This window comes from Bos javanicus, chromosome 18 (assembly GCF_032452875.1).
Source record: "Bos javanicus breed banteng chromosome 18, ARS-OSU_banteng_1.0, whole genome shotgun sequence".
Classification (NCBI taxonomy): domain Eukaryota; kingdom Metazoa; phylum Chordata; class Mammalia; order Artiodactyla; family Bovidae; genus Bos; species Bos javanicus.
Genome location: NC_083885.1, coordinates 10,751,559 through 10,770,379, shown reverse-complemented (window position 1 = coordinate 10,770,379; position 18,821 = coordinate 10,751,559). Strand labels below are relative to the sequence as shown.

Genomic DNA, 18,821 nt, shown 5'->3' with positions numbered 1-18,821 from the left:
CCCCTATTCCTGCCAAGCCTCAGAACTTTATGTTCCAAGTGGCGGAGGTCCTCTTGGCTGATCTGAGCTCTGGAGACCTGGACGTGATCCTGAGCTTAGTGGGCTGCCCTCCTGGGACTCATCGAGCCGGAGTGTGACTTCCTGCAGAACTGTGGGCGAGGTTTCCTCTGGGAAAGCCTTGGAGCTGGCGAGGCCTTTCATCTCCTCTGCTGCCAGCTGGAGAGGCCTGCCAGCAAGGGTCTGACAGCCACCGCCAACCACTTTCCTCCTCCAGAAAGACAGGAAAATAGCTCCCTTAAAAATACAGAGGGCGCAAGTGCATGCTCTCTAAGGAGCAAAGGATATGGCCCATGGTTACAGGGTCTAGGAGGAAATCCTGCCCTTCCAACCCCCATAAGCTTCCCCACCAGATCACCAAGGCAGTGATTCCTTCCCCTAAAAGGCAGAACATTTCTTCCACAGTGAACCAATCCGGCAAATAAGTAAGAAAAGGAACAGGGGGTATTAAATTCGTACTTTATACTAAAGTGTGAGTGACTTCCAGCAGAAAGAAACACAGAAACATAAAAAGTAAGAACAGAGAACATTCAATTTGTTCCAACATTTGAACACCTACTATGTGCCAGACTGGCGAGAGTAAAACCAGGCCTAGCCCCTGCTTTTACAGGGCTTAACAAGTGGAGGAGTCAGATATTAATCAGTGTTTTTAAAAAACACTTTGATGGTACTTTTTGGTGCCAGGCACAGTTTCGAGTGCATAAAAAAATAATTCATTTAACCTATCACAACTCTATTAAATAGCTATTATCATCCCATTTTACACATAAGGAGACTGAGTCTCAGACATACAGTGGAGTGCTTTAAAAATATTCACTCATTTAATCTATCAAAATTATGTTAGGTCAGTACTCTTACTATCCCCATTTTACAGACAGGAAAACTAAGGGTCAGAGAAATGAACAAACTGCCAAATTGTTCAGTTCAGTTGCTCAGTCGTGTCTGACTCTTTGCAACCCCATGGACTGCAGCATATGAGGCCTCCCTGTCCATCACCAACTCCCAGAGTTTATTCAAACTCATGTCCATCAAGCTGGTAATGCCATCTAACCATCTCATCCTTTGTCGTCCCCTTCTCCTCCTGCCTTCAATCTTTCCCGGTATCAGGGTCTTTTCAAATGAGTCAGTTCTTCGCATCAGGTGGCCAAAGTATTGGAGTTTCAGCTTCAGCATCAGTCCTTCCAATGAATATTCAGGACTGATTTCCTTCAGGATGGACTGGTTGGACTCCTTGCAGTCCAAGGGACTCTCAAGAGTCTTCTCTAACACCACAGTTCAAAAGCATGAATTCTTTGGTGCTCAGCTTTCTTTATAGTCCAACTCTCACATCCATACATGACTAATGGAAAAACCATAGCTTTGATTAGATGGACCTTTGTTGACAAAGTAATGTCTCTGCTTTTTAATATGCTGTCTAGGTTGGTCATAGCTTTTCTTTGAAGGAGCAAGTGTCTTAATTTCATGGCTGAAGTCACCATCTGTAGTGATTTTGAAAGCCCCCAAAAATAAAGTCTCTCACTGTTTCCATTGTTTCCCCATCTATTTGCCATGAAGTGATGGGACTGGATGCCATGATTTTAGTTTTCTGAATGTTGAGTTTTAAGTCAACTTTTTCACTCTCCTCTTTTTCACAAGCCAAACTGTGGATGGTTGATAACTGGCAGACCTGGGACTGCAACTCAGACATTTGCTTTCAAAGTCTGGGCTCAAAACCATTGCACTGTGTGTCCAGAGGAGCTAAACTGCAACATGGGCAGATGGGCTGCGGGGGGAGGCGCTGTGACCTAGTCACAGAAGCCAGCAGAGGTCTCCCAGGAAGTGGCCACACACCTGGGAAGTGAAGGATGGGGCTGGACAGAGAATGGGCTTGAGATGCAGACTGATGGGGTCAGAACACACTGCTGCCCAGGAAGAGGGCGGGGCAGGAGAAGAGCCTGGGTTGGCCCGTACCCAGTGGTGAAGTGGTGCTAGCATCCGAACAGTCACGCTGTTCCATGTGCCCTTGGTGCTTTTGCCTTCCTGGGCCTCTCCTCTACTAAAAAAGAATAATAATAAACATAATCTTTTATGACTGCACTGATAAAAAGATAAATATAATCCAACCTGGAATATCAGTTCAGTTCAGTCGCTCAGTCGTGTCTGACTCTTTGCAACCCCATGAATCGCAGCACGCCAGGCCTCCCTGTCCATCACCAAGCTGGAATATGTTCTTTTTATTTTCTTTGGGTTTTTTTTTGCTGAACTGTGTGGCATGCGGGACCTTAGTTTCCTGCTTAACAGTCGAAACTGTGACCCCTGCATTGGGAGTGCAGAGTCTTAACTGGACTGAGAGGGAAGTCCCTACTTCCTTTGATTTTAAGAGAATTTAACACACCTTTCTGGGCCCATAAAAGTCTAGTAGGCCCCGAGCTGTGTGCCTGAAGATGACCCTGGACCCAAATACTGCTGTGTGATGTTGGGCAAGGTTTTGCGCCCTCCAAGCCAGAATTAAACAGAGACGATAGGTGAGTCTGTGTAGGAGGTGCCGGGTCTCAGCAGTGTCCTCTGCAAGAGGAGGGAGGGCCGCTGGGAAAGGCTGCTCAGCTGGCCTGAAGCAGAGCCCGCCCTGCTCCATTCCAGCTGGTGAATGACAGCAGATGTCCCCTGGCCACCCGTCCTTGGAGACCCCGGCCCTGAGCTCACTTCACCCAGCCGCCCTGTCCCTGACCTCCACTCAGCGTCCCTCTCCCTCCTTGACTCTGCTCTCCAGCCAAGAAACTCCCCACGTCTCTCCGCTGCTCCCCTCCTCCCACGCCCCAGAGTGACTGGTCTGGGACCAGACTCCCCGGGAACTGACCCTCGTTCTGGCCCTTGCTTTCTTTTGCCATTCAGGATGGCTGCAGGGCAAGGTCCCCTTTCAAGCAGCAGGTCCCCTTTCAACCGTGAAAGCAGCAGTCCCCCTTTCACGAAGGGGCACTCGGATGGAAAGGTTATGCGGGGAGGCTGGCTGCCTTGTGGCCCCTTCCTCCCACAGCTGAGACTGGGACCAGTTCCACCAGTGGGCTCAGCCTCTCTCTAGCTGCTGGGCCAGGTCGCTGCCAGCTTCTCGTGATTTTGCCCACAGGACCTGGACTCACCCTCAAAGCAGCGTTTCTCTCTCTGCTGCTTGTTTGTCTTTCTCCCCCAACGTACCTCTGATCATGAAACCCCTCCCCATTGCCCCTCCTGAGCTGAAGGCCTTGCCACGGTCCTGTTGGGATGTGGATGAAAACACACTCCCCAGGGCCTTCCAGTCTGGACTGGCCTTTCTCCACCTGGCTGCAAGGGAGCATCACCCACGGGAGGGGCTGTCAATCACATCCACACATGGGTCCAGCCCAGGTCAAGGGAATCAGAACCCAGTGGTTTCCAAAGTTCCCCAGCTGATTCTAATGAAGAGCCAGGGTCAGGAGCCCTGACAAAGTTGGCCTCTCCCCCGACCAGTCCCCACCCTGACCTTCAGGGCTGTTGTCCCAACAGATTCCCTCCTGCCTCTCCCTGTTGCCACATGCCAGCCTTTCCCTACACATAAACACACATATTCACCATGCACCTAAGTCACAGGGCCTTTGCATATGCTAGTTCCACTTCCCAACATTCTGGTTTTCTTGGCTGAGTAAATTATTTTTATTTATTTATTTTGCTGTGCTATGTGGCTTGAACAAAGGTCTGTATAGTCAAAGCTATAGTTTTCCCAGTAGTCATGTACAGATGTGAGAGTTGGACCATAAAGAAAGCTGAGCACCAAAGAATTGATGCTTTCGAACTGTTGTGCTCTAGAAGACTCTTGAGAGTCCCTTGGACTGCAAAGAGATCAAACCAGACCATCCTAAAGGAAATCAGTCCTGAATATTCATTGGAAGGACTAATGATGAAGCTCCAATACTTTGGCCACCTGATGAGAAGAACCGATTCATTGGAAAAGACCCTGATGCTGGGAAAGATTGAGAGCAAGAGGAGAAGCAGGTGACAGAGGATGAGATGGTTGGATGGCATCACTGACTAGATGGACATGAGTTTGGGTAGACTCCAGGAGTTGGTGCAGGACAGGAAAGCCTGGTGTGCTGCAGTCCATGGGGCCACCAAGTCAGACACAACTGAGCGACTGAACAACAATGTGGCTTGTGGGATCTTAGTTCCCTGACCAGGGATCAAACTTGGGCCTCGGCAATGAAAGCTCGGAGTCCTAACCATTGGACCGCCAGCGAAGGCCCTGCTGAGTAACCTCGTTAAGCCTCTGCTCTCAGTGAAACAGCCCCTTCGTCCTGGAAACGTTGCAGACCAGTTCAGTTCCCCTAGAGCAGGCTTTCATGTCCCTGTGTACCTCTGCCTGCCAGGACCCACACCACCCGACGGTGGAAGGTACGATTCTTTCTTACCACGCCTGACTCTCCTGATCGACAGTCAGCACCCTCAGAGCCAGGCTGGTGTCTGCCTATAGTTTTTGGTTTATTCTTTCTTTCCTCCTGTGCAGCTGGCACACAGTAGGGGCTTGGTGAACACCCACCGATCAGTTAAATGGATGCTCCCACAGCCCTCTTCCAGGGCTGCAGCCCAGATGGCTTTGCGGGACCATCTTAATGCCAGCGTGGGGCTTCCCAAGTGGTGCCGGTGGTAGAGAACCTGCCTCCCAATGCAGGGGATGCAGGAGATATGGGCTCAACCCCTGGGTTGGGAAGATCCCCTGGAGCAGGAACCAGCCTCCTGGTTCTAGTACTGGCAACCCATTCCAGTACTCTTGCCTGGAAAATTCCAGGGACAGAGGAGACTGGCAGGTTCCAGTCTTGGGCCGGGGCGGGGGTGGGGTGGGGTGGGGTGGGTTGCACAGAATCGGACACAACTAAGCAACTGAGGACAATACCAGCCAGTGACCCAAGTCACTAGCCACCAAGCACCAAGTCCCCTGACCTGGCTGGATAAACTTGAGCCCCTATGGGGGAACTAAGATTCCACAAACCACATAGCATGGCCAAAAAAAAAAAAAGACAGAAACAGATTCTATTTATCTGTGCCTGTATCCTACACCGGGGCAAGGGGGTAGCTAAATTCAACAGTTCAGCAATGATCCCAAGGACTCAGCTCTGCTGCCAAGACAAGCAAGTAGCTGCTTCTTTTGGTCGATCACTCAACTCAGTCAACCTCGTGAGGGTCAAGGCCAGACAATCCACGATGCCGCTGATGGGGGCTTCACAAAACCTAAGCCGGGTGAAATCATCCAAGATGCTATTTAAATGCCAAGGATGTAATTTTTTTTTTTTTTAATGAAGGAAAAAAAAAAAAACCCAACTCTGACTCCAGAAAAGCTAGATGTCAGAACACTCCCTTTTGCTGATATAAGGCCTGGGAGGTGAGCTGGAGATTTCACAATCCTTTCCTCAAGCAAAGGCTTAACTTTCCTGGGAAGCAAATGCTTCCCACGTTTGTACACACCAGCCTTATCTTGTGCTTTCCTGGGGCCATCAGGATCTCTGCATCCTGTGACATAGAGTGACTGGATAAAGTGAGGGAGATCCCCTCTATCACGAAGGGGATGGTCCAGTGGGAAGACACAGACCAAGAAAGCAGGTAAATTGTGCCACGTGCTGAAATGACCCAAAGTCTGAGGCAGTGACTGTGGGGTACCTTGTGGGAGAGGGAATTCCTTTCGGAGCGGGTGGGGAGGAGCAGCGCCCAGGGGATGACGTCTAAACCCGACATGGGGAGGAGTCGAGTCCAGGGGCTAACTAAACCAGAGGTGGTGAGGAGCAACAAGGTGGGACGTCTTCCGGGAAGGGGCCACCTACCTCTGGCCCCATCCTGCTGGGAGGTAAAATTGTGAAGGGGTCGGGCACGACTGAGCGACTTCACTTTCACTTTTCACTTTCATACATTGGAGAAGGAAATGGCAACCCACTCCAGTGTTCTTGCCTTGAGAATCCCAGGGACGGGGGACCCTGGTGGGCTGCCGTCTATGCGGTCGCACAGAGTCGGACACAACTGAAGCGACTTAGCAGCAGTAGCAGCAGCAGAAGGGGCGAGAAGCAGGCTCTTCCTGTATCCTGAAATGAGGGGAGGAACTGGAGAAAAAGATGGTGGGAGCAGGATTTTTAAGATCAGTCACAGTGATGAGGGTGGATGATCCCCTTACAGCTCTGACCACCTGGATGATTGGCTGGAGCCAATCATATAGTACCACCCAACCCCTACTGGTGATTGGCTCAGGAATGGGTCTGTCATCTGATCTGGGCCAATGAGGTATGAGGAGAAGTCAGGGGTGGTGCTTCTGGGAAAGTGGTCCTCACACCCAGGGACCTGTGGAAAAGTGGTGATCCATCTGTGCGTCTCAACTTTATTCAGTCAGGTTGCAGCGCCAGGATCTGCAGCAGCCACTTTGCCGCAACAAGGGGAGCTGATCAGAGAGTGAGGCCAACACTGAAATAGTTGCATGGGAATAAGAGAACAACCCTGAATTCTTGGGAACATTTTTGAGCTATTGAATTTAGTCAGTCTTGGAGTTGTCCTACCTCTGGGCTTATTACAGGGGACAAGCTAATCTTCCTTAGGGTTAAGCCAGGAGAGTTGGAGCTTTTTGTTAGTGACTGCTGCATACAACCTGACGGATATAAACCAAGCTTCTGTCTAATATGGCTGATGAGCATCTATGAAAGCAGAAGCTACAGGGGAAAGAGTAGGGACTCACATTTCTTGAGTAGGCACATACCTACTCTGCGCCATACTTTGTACTAGGCACTTTATGTAGGCCTGTCCTTAATCCTCCCACCAGCCCTCTGAGGCAGCTCCTACAACGTTATCCCACTCAGCAGAAGAGGAAACTGAGGCTGTGAGGCGAAGATACTTGCCCGATTCCAACTGGCAGGAGCAGGATGTGAACCCAGGTCTGCCTGGGTACTTGGCCAGCCTGCTTCTCGGAGGCGTGATGGTGCTGCCCTGGCAGGGGAGGAGCCTCAGCGCAGGCTGAGCCAGGTCTTTCTGCAGACATCTAGCCTCCCCCAGGAGCTGAGGACACAGATCTGCCTGACAGCCAGCAGCCCCCTAGAGCCAGGAGGCCCCTGAGAGATAGAGGAAACCTGGTGGGGCTCCATTCGGCCATAGGGGCACCATTGTCAAAACCTCCATGGTGACTCCACGCAAACCCCTCCTTCCTTCCTCTGCCTCGCCCTTCCTGGGGGGTCAGTGATCCAGACCACTTGGTGGGAAGTGGTCAACGTGGACACAGCAGGGCATCCTGCCCTTCCCCACAGGGACCTTGGAGAATGCTCTAGCTTGACAGCAGGGTGAAAAAAGAAGTGAAGGAAAGAATCCTTGCCTCTTATTAAGCAGTGCCTGGTGCACATGAATCTATCGCTTGGCAGAAACATGCCGTCCCACCATAAATCACTGTGCAATGGGAAGAGACATTTAGAAGGCGATTTCTGCCTGGCTGGGCATGCAGGGTCCCAGCCCTGGCTGGCGGGAGGGAAAGGTGACAGCCCTGCTCGGGGCCCCTGTCCTGCTCTTTTTCTGCATCCATTCCTCAAAAGTCAGCCCTCAGCCACTTTTCTGGCTCTTATTCAACTATTTTTCTTATTACAGACGCATGGCTTTTTGTACCACAGGAAGACAGAAACAATGATACACATTAAAGCAGGTGGATTAATGCCAGGACTTGGTCACACAAGCTATGGGAGGGCTGAGAAGCCAAACAAAAGACAGTGAGGTGACCTGGAGACAAACAGCAGCAAGACGCCGCTGCCCCACCCCCCGGTGGGGGATGATATGGAGATTGGATGCCGGTCACAGGATGATGCCTGGTGATGCCGGAACCACAGAGGAGACAGCCACTGCTCAGGGCCCTGCTCCCAGTGTAGAGATGGGAGAAACCCCTCTCCCCCGCCTCTGCCTCCTGCCCTCCTGCCCTCTATCAGGGCCTCCCATTGGCGGAGCCCGGTGACATGACAGCTGGGGGTGGACTGTCCACTGGAATTAGTCCCCTGTAGAGTCCCCACAGCAGGAGAGGAGGATGGCTCCAGGGAAACAGACCCACCAAGTCCAGGGAGACAGGCAGTCACTACAGAACAGCCCCGTTCCCTACACACACACACACATACACACAATGCCTGCCTTTCCTCCTCTTTTGCTTCCTCTAACTGGATCAAAAGCTGACGGAACCCATGCGGCAGAAATTTTCCATTCATTTGTTAAACGTTTTTACTGAGCATCTACTCTGTACCAGGTATTCCTGTAGGCCTGGGGAGCCTGCATCGTAATAAGGGGAGAGGGAGTGTTGCTCCACCTATCAGAACAAGAAATCAATGAATGAACAAGACTATCTCAGGGTGGCGGGCGCTATGAAGACAATAAAGCAATCATGAGCAGGGGGAATGAGACGGATAAATACAGAGGTGGGCAGGGAAGGCCTGTGTGAGCAGGTGACATCCTAGCCAAGATCAGTGATGAAAATGAATCACCTGTATGGACAGAAGGTCAAGGCATTTTCCAGGCAGTGGACAAAGCAGGTGCAAAGGCCCTGAGGCGAGCACCTGCTTGGTTTGCTATAAGCATCATAACATAACTGACTTGCCAAAGGGTTTCTATTCTGTGGAACAAAACCAAGAAACAGCTTCTCAGCCATGCTATGTGGGACCTCACGGCTCTGCCTTGCGTATCAGGACATTCAGTTAGGAAATTTTGTCCAGTTGTGCTAACTCCAAGTTCTGGTTCTGAGTTCTCTTGGAGAGAAGGCTTGTTGTGAGGCCAGGGACCACATACCAGGCTTGTTTGTCCTCGACCCCTCAGGCAATTCAGGCTCTCTGTTCTCTGGGACAGCTCTTCCTCCCAAAGACTCTGGTCCCTCTTCTTTGAACCTAATATAACAAAGACTCCCCAAGCATATTAACAAATGCAAACAGATAGGGGGTGGGTTCCAGAGTTGTGGTGTTGGGGCCGCCCAGCTCCACCAAGCCACAGTGACGTGTGGGACATCAGAGGGGCAGGAAGGAGGCCCCAAGCGGGACAAACCGTGACACCATTCACAGCCTTGGATCTCCCGCCACAAACACGCTTGGTGTGGAGACGGGAACGGCAACCCACTCCAGTATTCCTGTCTGAAGAATCCCACGGACAGAGGAGCCTGGCAGGCTACTACTGTTCATGGGGTTGCAAAAGAGTTGGACACAGCTTGGCAAGTAAACGACAAAGACATTATACAACACTCCATTCAGTAACAGAAGAATACACATTCTTATCAAGTGCAGATGGGGCTTTCACCAAAATAAACCATACATTAGATCACAAAATAAACCCTAACACATTGAAAAGGCATCAAATCATACAAAGTATGCTCTCTGACCATAATGGAATTGAAATAGGAATAAATGAAAGAAAGACAAAAGAAATATCCTCAAACACCTGGACATTAAATAACACTTCTGATTAATCCATAAATCAAAGATGAGATCTTAAGAAAGAACTATGACACAAATAAAAATGAAAATACCACATATCAAAACTTGTACTATGTAGCTAAAGCAGTGCTTAGAGGCATATTTATAACACTTAGAATAAAAGAAACATCTCAAGTTAATAATTTGTTTCTATCTATAGAAATTAGAAAAAAAAGAACAAAGTTAACCTAAAGCAAGAGGAAGAGAGGGTCAGTCATAAAAATAAACAGAAAAGGTTACATTAATAAAATTAAAAACATAAAATTAAGAAAATTAATGACACTATAATTTGTTCTTTAAAAGGATCAGTAAAATTGACAAGTCTCAAATGAGACTCATGAAGAAAAATCAATATGACAAAAATATTATGATAACTAGAAATAAAAGAGGGACTATCGTAGCCAAAACAAAAAGAATGCTCATGGTGGCTTCCCCTGGATGGTAGAATTTGGGTGGATTTCATTTTAGCCTCTTTATTACTAATCTATAGTTTCCAATTTGTCTACACTGATCACCTATTACTAAGACCATGGCCCTGGGTTCAAATCCCAGCTCTTCCACTTCCCAGAAATGTCCCCTGGAGCACAAATGCATCCACACTCTGACACACACCTCACCATCAAGTGGCACAATAATGGCCTCTGCCCCATAGGACTGATGCGCGAACTTTTAAAAGAATATAAAGCCTTTGTATAGAATATAACACACAGTCAGTGCCTTTATTACATGTCAAACATGGTGATCTCATCATAGAAGATTGGAAAGCTGGTCTAAATAACTGACTTTCATGGCGCCTGTGATCTGGGGACATCACAAAAGGCAACTGGAAAAAAAAAAAAAAAAAAGCTGGGGAATGATCTCACGCGCCCGCGGATCAGCCAGAAGGATAGGAAATGAGATGGGAGTGAATGACTGATGAGCACGTCTGGGACACAGAGAGATATGCGTCAATGTCAGAGGGACCAGCCACACTCTTGACCAAAGCTGAAAGCTTTCGACATGAAGGGGTCTGTGCAGAGCGGGTGCCCGACACCCAGCCCAACAGGGGGCCTAGGCAGCAGCCAAGCGTCCCAGGGTGACAGAGAACCTGTGACCCACTGCTACCCACACCCCTTATTCTTGGCGGTTTCACCGTCTGGGACAGGGAATTTGTGACCTCTGTGTACATGGTGTGGACAGTGATAACTATAGTATCAGTCCCTCAGTCGTGTCCGACTCTGCGACCCCACGGACTGTAGCTCCTCTGTCCATGGGACTCTCCAGGCAAGAATAATGGAGTGGGTTGCCATTTCCTTCTCCAAGGGATCTTCCCAACCCAGGAATTGAACCTGGGTCTCCTGCATTACAGGCGGATTCTATACTCTTTGAGCCACCATGGAAGCATAACAATAACAACAATCACACTTACACAGTCTTACTCTAAGCCAAGAAGATGCTCAATGCATATGATAACTCTACGAGGCAGGTACTACCATCAGCCTCATGTCACCGATAGGGAAGCCGAGGCTCAGAGGTAGCTTCCCCAGGGTCATCCAGCCAGTCAAGGGCTGAGATGGCTCCATCATAATCAGAACACTGTCACCCGGGCTCTGCCATTTGCTGCCTTGACACGTGAACATGGAGATGAGTCCCAAATCACCTGATGGTCCAAGACACAGATCTCCCACCCCCAACATACACATGAGTACCTAGAGTCACACAGGCCCCAGCTTCCCTGACCCAAAGACTCCCCTTCGACACAATGCCCAGCTCCTGCACCCTGGGTCACCCTGGGCCAGCCCAGGAGAACTTTCCCCCTGGAGGCTTATAGAAGTGTCCACACACTCTGCTCTGCTCCCCAGGGACTGCATAGGAATCTGGATCCTCTCTGAGCATCTTCTTGGTGAAATCCCAGTGTGTGCCCTGTGTCTGATGCCCAAGCAGCCCAGATACACGCTTGGCAACGTGGCTTCCTGGTGTCCTGCCTTCTCCCCAGTGCCCTTCCCTGCTTCTAGCTAAATGCCACTGTCCAGTGTCAGAGCCCAGACCTCCCAGCGCTGGGGAAAGGAGGTGGCGGCAGCTCCTTGGAGGACAAATGCATGAGGCTCTCAGGCCCTCCCCCCGAGAGCCATGAGCCCCCTCCCCCGACCAGAGCATCTTTCCTATTACCTGCCTCCAGTGTCGTCTGCTTACTGAGCAAGGACCCCACAGAGGCAAGCACCAGTAGTTTGCTTCCAGCGATGCCCCTTCACACTTGTCTCAGCCCTCCAGCAATCGAGAAGTGACATCTCCAGTTCTTGATAAACGTGTCTAATAGAAGTCTCAGAAAAGTGGTCCAGGATGCGTAAAGGAAGTGAGCATAATTGAATCTTCAGAAAGAAAGAGACCAAAAGAAGGAAGGAAGGGAGGAGGGAGACATCTGAAATCTCCAACAGATTTCAGAGTTGCCAACAGACCCTGAAAAAGTTAGAGGCCCGGGCACTACTCTGCGGGGACTGGAACCTATCATTAATTATGAAGCGAATACCAGGTGTCAAGGACAGTTGTAGAACTGACTCACGACACCCCCTGCTGGAAGCAGCCTACCACTGCTGGGGAAAGAAATTGGGTGTTTTGCACTAAAGAAGAGTACCTGGTCTGACTTTAGTCCCTCTGCCTGAATGCTAAGCAAACAGCAATAAAGACGAATTGAGAAAGATACCTGTTCAAGGGAGCCCATCACCACACTGTGTATCATTGCAAAACATGAGAATGGGGTGGGGGGACAAATGTCCACTCGGTTAACAGAATGAGATATATTTAGACACTGGGATTCCACATGCTATTAAAACGGGGCACTGGTCTGCTTACTGACTTGGAAAACATTCCTAATGCGTTGCCAAGAGGTAACAGTGAATTCTGCAACAGGATGCCCAGTGTGTTTGTTTCACCTTGGCTTAACTCCGTACAACCCTCTTCAGACGTGTGACCATCAGAACTGTAAGATAATACATTTGTGTTGCTTTAAGCCACTAATTTGAGGTAGCGTGTTAGAGCAGCAGTAAGAAAATGATACAGGACAAAGGCAGAGAAGATGGGCTGGAGACACTCACGTGGTGAGCTCGGGTCACTCTCCCCAGGGGTGACCGCTCTCTGTACTTCTCAGCTTGACGCCCAGGGTTCTGGGACCCGGCCCCATCCTCCTGCAGCTCATCACCCTCTGCTGTCTGCTGGCCTCTCCCTTCCCAGCCCCACCGCTGTCCCTCAAACACACCAAACTCATTCGTGGACCAAGCCTTTGCATTTGCTACTCTCTGCATCTAGAATGCTCTCCTCCCACCACCAAAACAAAGTGTGCATGTTTGTTCCCTGACCATTCAGGTTGCAGCTCAAATATCACCTTCTCAGAAAGAGAGACAGGTCTTCCCAACTACTCTATCGAAAGCAGTCATCCAGTCAATCTCATAGCCCTATCAAGGATGTCCAGGATGTCTCCAGCATCCATCACTCTCTCTTTTTTTACCTTTGTTTACTACCTGTCTCCTGCTCAAGAAGGTCAGCTGCATGAGAGAAGAGACCTTGTCTATCCTGTGTGCTGGTCACTCCCCAGTGCCTAGCACAGAACCTGAAGTACAGTAGGCATCCAAATACTTATGGATGGAGATACATGGATGGATGAAGACCGGTGGATGAAAGAAAGACAGAAGGATGGTGGATGGGGAATGGGTGGATGGAAAGACGGACAGAAGGATGGAAGCATCATGGGATAGATATTTGGATGGAAGGATGACAGATGACAGATTGGTGGGTGGATGAAAATATGGGTGGGTGCATAAACATCTATTTGGGTGGGAAGGCTAGGTGGATGGGAGGAAAGATGGAAGGATGAGTGGATAGGATAATGAGTGGGTGAAGGGAAGGAAGTGTGGCTGGATGGATGATGGCTGGGTAGAAGGACGGATGGGTGGGAAAGTGGCATATGAAAGGGAAAACGGAAGAGCTGATTGGAACAGATAGGTGGTTGGAAGACAGGGTGGATGGATGGGAGAAAGGGATGGGTTGATGAGAGGAGGAAAGGGGAAAGGATTGATATAGAGGGAAGGAAAGCTAGGAGGAGGAATGGCTGGGATGATGAGTGAATGGTGTAGAAGAAGAGCAGATGGATGGAAGGAAGGAAAGATGTGAAATCTCCATGAGGTGGCTGCCGGATTAATCTGGCTAGAGAGTGCTGATGCTAAATAACTCCCTTTTGTGTTTGAAGGGGGGCCCAGCTGCTCGACACCTTTCTGACGAGGACTTCTGTTGCCAAGGGACAGAAGTTAACAGGCTGTTTGCGCCTCTAATCCTTGGAACCAGACTCCGTAATCGTCTTAACTCATGGGCAAATATCTATATTTAATGAGTTCCCCACCTGATGCCTGGCTCCCCACATCCAGTATTGACTTAGCAGCTTTATCACAGGGCTTGATAATCGGGGTTCAAAGCATTAGAATTAATTTCTCCCACCACCAGTGGGGGTCCCTCTGCGCTCTGGCTTCCTTCCAAACAACAACAAAAAAAGATTTTCTCACATCACTTCTCTGCTTAAAGCCCTCAGCGGGTAATCTGCGGCTCTCAACACACGTGCAAATTCCAGGGCACTCCGAATCCTTCGCAGTGGTCCTGGCATAACTCTCCAGCCTCATTTCGCATCCTCCTTGTGCTCCTGTGCCTTAAGCCCCCTGTGTAGCCATCATCGGAATTCCTCTCCAGTCTGAGGACAGAGCCTGAGGCCGCAGCCTGAGAGCACACGTTGTCCTCCTGACCCCGCACACAGGCATCTGTTCTCTCCATCTACATGTCCTTCCTTCTATCAACAGAAGCTCACATGTCAGGGCATGGAGGCTCCACTGGTCCCGCAAACACAGCATCTTCACAACTGAAGCCATCATCATCCCCTGCCTAAGGTGGTCCTCAGAGGATCCAACCCGACCCCCAGACCAGAGACTCAGGAGGCACCCAGGATGCCACCCTCTCCTCCATCCTTCGCGTCCCGTCAAATGCTGAGTGTCAGCCACTCCTGCTCCTGCAGCGTTCAAGCCCTCCCAATCGACCACCCTCTCTGCCACCACCAGGCCCCGCCCCTTCCCTCTGCCATGGATGACCCAGAGGCCCCCACACTCACTGACCCACCCCAGCCTTGCTCCCGCTGCTCACCCCCACCACTGCAGCCAGACCACAACAGAGCAGCAGGCCCCTACTTCAATGGGCCTCTGCTACCCTTAAAATAAAATCCACAAATCCTTTCTTTGCCTCACAAAGGCTAGCTGGTCTACCCCTGCCTACCTCTCCAGCCTCTGACCACCATCCCCCCAAATTCTGCCCATCTGCGATACAGGCTTCCTTTCCATTCTTTCTGGGCATCAGGTTCTCTCAGCTCTTGGATTGAAGAGAGACTGCTCTCTCTGCTTAGCACCCTCATTCCTATACCTCTTAGTCTGGATAATCCTCCACACCGTCAATGTCACATTATCACCGGGATGTTAATCACAGTAACAGCAAGGGCAGCTAACATCTGAGAACTCACTATGTGCTGGACACAGTCCTGAGAGCTCTACAGAAATACCCTGTTGGGTTATGAAGCAAAGATGACTGTTATGCCCATTTCACAGATGAGGAAATTGAGGCAGAGAGCTCAAGTGATTGGTTCAAGCTCTTGGCAACTGAAACTGGGATGTGAACCCAGGCAGTCTGACTCCAGAGCCCCCCCTTTCAATCATGGCACTAAAGAGCCAACCAAGACAAGGTCCCACATCCTCCAGAAAGCCTTCTCTCTTCCCCCTTGCCCCAGCCAAAGTTCATTGTTTCCTCTCTGGGCTCCCACCCAGCCGGTACTCCAAGTACAGCCCCTAACATCTGCACCACAAATCCCCTCTGTGAAAGACACGGGCGAATCAGGCCACCAGGAAACCCTCCCAACTGTGCAAGCATGTGCCACTCCCAACACCCAGTAGTGGTGCCTGTTCCGTTCACCTTTGGTCGCTCTGTGGCTTGGTCTGCAGTGACTAGGCATGCAGTGAGCCTAGGTCGTAAGAAGACTGGCAGCTCTCACCCTCTCTCTCAGAGCCTGACTGCCATGCTCTGAAGAGGTCCAGGCTAGACTACCTCCCAAAGAGGGGCTCTGCGGAGAGAAGCCCCAGCAAATGAGGGCACCTTGGAGGCTCCAGCTGCAGCTGAGCTCCCTGCCAAGCTCCAGGCTGCACAGTTGGGCTCAGGGGAGACCAGGAGAACCATCCAGCTGCACCCCAGCTGTGGAATTGTGGGAAAATCACAAATCATTGCAGTCTTAAGTCCCTGGCTTGGTTTCTTTTGTGTGTGTGTGTGTGTGTGTGTACTCAATCACTCAGTGTGACTCTTTGTGACCCCATAGATGGCAACCCACGAGGTTCCTCTGTCCATGAAATTTCCCAGGCAAGAAATACTGGAGTGGGTTGACATCTCCTTCTCCAGGGGATCTTTCCAACCTAGAAATCAAATCTGAATCTCCTGCATTGGCAGACAGATTCTTTACCACTGAGCCACCTGGTTCATCTTAGCAGCCTCAGTTTCCCCACCTGAGAAATGGGGAAGGGAGTTTCTACCTTCCATATCTGTTGCAAAGGAAGATGGTCAGTGGTTGGTTGCCAATTTCGGACCAGCCAAGGGAACAACCTGTCCCTTCTGACTTTTCTTCCCCACCCACTGGGACTCAAGTCCACGCCGCTCTCATATCCTCCCATGGCCCAGACATGCAGCTCTCTGCTCCCTCCGCTGTCTTGTCCTTCTGAGACCAGCCTGGTACTGGGTTCCCGTCCTACTGACCTGGCACATCGGGGAGGGGACAGGGACTGACGTCTCTCTCTCACCCAGAGCAACAAGCCTGGGGCAGTAGAGTCAGAGAAGTCAGTGAAGGAGTCTCCAGATGGGCACCTGCTGTCTGGGGAGGGCCTTGATGTGAACACAGAGCAACCTGACCCACTTCAACATCTGGCCGTCAAACACATCTCCGCTGTGTCGTCTAAATTAAAGGATGATGTGACCCAGACCTGCTCTCAGGCAGAAGAAATGAGAAACAAGAGATAATCCAGTTGGAAAACACTCTCAAGACTGTCTGTTCCCGAAGTCACGGATTTGAATGCCTGCAGGACGCAGGCAGGGGATGTAAATGTACAGGACAGGCGAGTGTAAGACCACAGGAGTTAGGGGCTCAGTGCGTTCCTGCCAGGTACATTGGCTACTTCAGCAATGCTTTCATTGAAATATAACTGTATACATGCTTTACAGTATAAAACCCTCTACAGATAATAAATGCTGGAGAGGGTGTAGAGAAAAGGGAACCCCCCTACGCTACTGGTGGGAATGTGACTTGGTGCAGTCACTATGGAAAATAGGAAGGAGGTTCCTTAAAAAATTCAAAATAGAACTACTATATGATCCAGCAATCCCACTTCTGGGCATATACTCTGAAATCAAAAAGATACATGTGCCCCAATGTTCATAGCAGCACTATTTAGGACAGCCGAGACAGGGGACCTACCTAAATGCCCACTGACAGATGATGGATAGAGAAGATGTGGTACACATATACAATGGAGTATTGCTCAGCCATAAAAAGAACAAAATACTGCCATCTGCATCAACATGGATGGACCCAGAGATTAGCATACTAAGTGAAGTAAGTCAGACCAAGACAAATATCATCTGAGATCACTTATGTGTGGAATTTAAAATACGATACAGATGAACATACTTACAAAATAGAAACACTCACAGACAAACTGATGGTTACCAAACAGGAAAGGTACGGGTTGGGAGACAAATTAGAGGTTTGAGATTAACAGATACACACTACTATATGTAAAAATAGGTAACCAACAAGGACCTAATGTATAGCCCAGGTAACTAAATTCAGTATGTTATCATAACCTATAATGGAAAAGAATCTGAAAAAGAACATACATATTTTATACATATATACATACACAACATAACTGAGTCATTTTTCTATACACCTGAGACACAACATTGAAAATCAACTATACCTTAATGTTTAAAGAGTCAATAAAACAGAGTGTGTAACTCATACAGTAGATTATTGGCTGCCTCGGGCTGAGAGTGGGGGGTACACAGGGAATGAGGGCAGGCAGTACCAGCTTTCTGCTGGAGTAGATGAGAATGCTTCAAAATCAGACGTGGCGGCGGCTGCACAACTCTGTGAACGTACTAAAACCAGTGAACTTTACACTGTACATGGGTGGATTTTAGATATGTAACATATCTCAAATAAAGCTGCTTAAAAAAATTATAGGCTTACGTTTAAAAAAAAAAAGAGCACAGAGATTCATCAATTTCCACAAAGCAAATGGACTCATGTAACCACCACTCAGAGAAGTCGGGGACCCTGCCAGCAACCCAAACCCCTTCCCACGTTCCATCTCACTGATCACATGACTACCTTCTCTCATTCTGAAAAGGTAATCTCAATTCTGACTTCCATCAGAGAAGGTTAGCTTTGCCTTTCTAGTCCTTTCTATGAAAGCAATCTATCAGTGTATATTCTTTCATGCCTAATTTCTTTCATTCAAAGGTACTTGTGAGATTCATACTGACATACAGAGGGTCGGTCATCTTTACTGGTGTAGAATTTTCTACCATATGACAAGAGAGGAATCAATATACCCATGCGGACAGGCATTTGGATAGTTTCATGTTTGGGCTACTCCAAATGGAGCTGCCAGGGACAATCTTCTGGTCTGCAAGTTTTTGGTTGGCAGCGGTATTCACCATCTTCCGGGAAAAGTTAGGAGTGGAATTGCCAGGCCCTACGGTGGCTGAGTTCAGTGTAGCAGATACTGCTGTTTCCCAAACTAACTCTTCCAAACTCCACGTCATTCACATTGTTTTAATAACGCAGTGAAGGCCAACCCAAAACTCTCCTGCAGGCTATACTCTGCCTGGGAGCTGCCAAGGTCAAAGTCTGACCTACATTTTTTGAGCCATATAAAGCTATGACAAACCTAGACAGCGTATTAAAAAGCAGAGACATCACTTTGCCAACAAAGGTCCTATAGCTTTTCCTGTAGTCATGTACGGATGTGAAAGTTGGACTATAAAGAAGGCTGAGTGCTGAAGAACTGATGTTTTCAAATTGTGCTGCTGGAGAAGTCCCTTGGACTGCAAGATCAAACCAGTCATTCCTAAAGGAAATCAACCCTGAATAGTCATTGGAAGAACTGATGCGGAAGTTGAAGTTCCAATACTTTGGCCATTTGATGCAAAGAGCTAACTCACTGGAAAAACCCTGATGTTGGGAAAGATCGAGGGCAGGAGGAGAAGGGGGCAACAGAG

General features: G+C 49.3%; 1 protein-coding gene across 3 annotated transcripts in view; it reads right to left on the bottom strand.

Annotated features, from left to right (window-relative positions):
- Nucleotides 1–18,821, bottom strand: part of WFDC1 (WAP four-disulfide core domain 1) — a 62,464-nt gene that overhangs the window by 30,534 nt on the left and 13,109 nt on the right. Inside the window, exon 1 of one of the 3 annotated variants that reach the window (XM_061386898.1) lies at nt 11,646–11,859. The exons of the other annotated variants lie outside the window; for them this stretch is intronic. The gene's annotated coding sequence lies outside the window, so the exon portion shown is untranslated. Of the gene's footprint in view, nt 1–11,645; nt 11,860–18,821 lie in introns of those variants that run through there. 3 annotated transcript variants of the gene reach the window in all.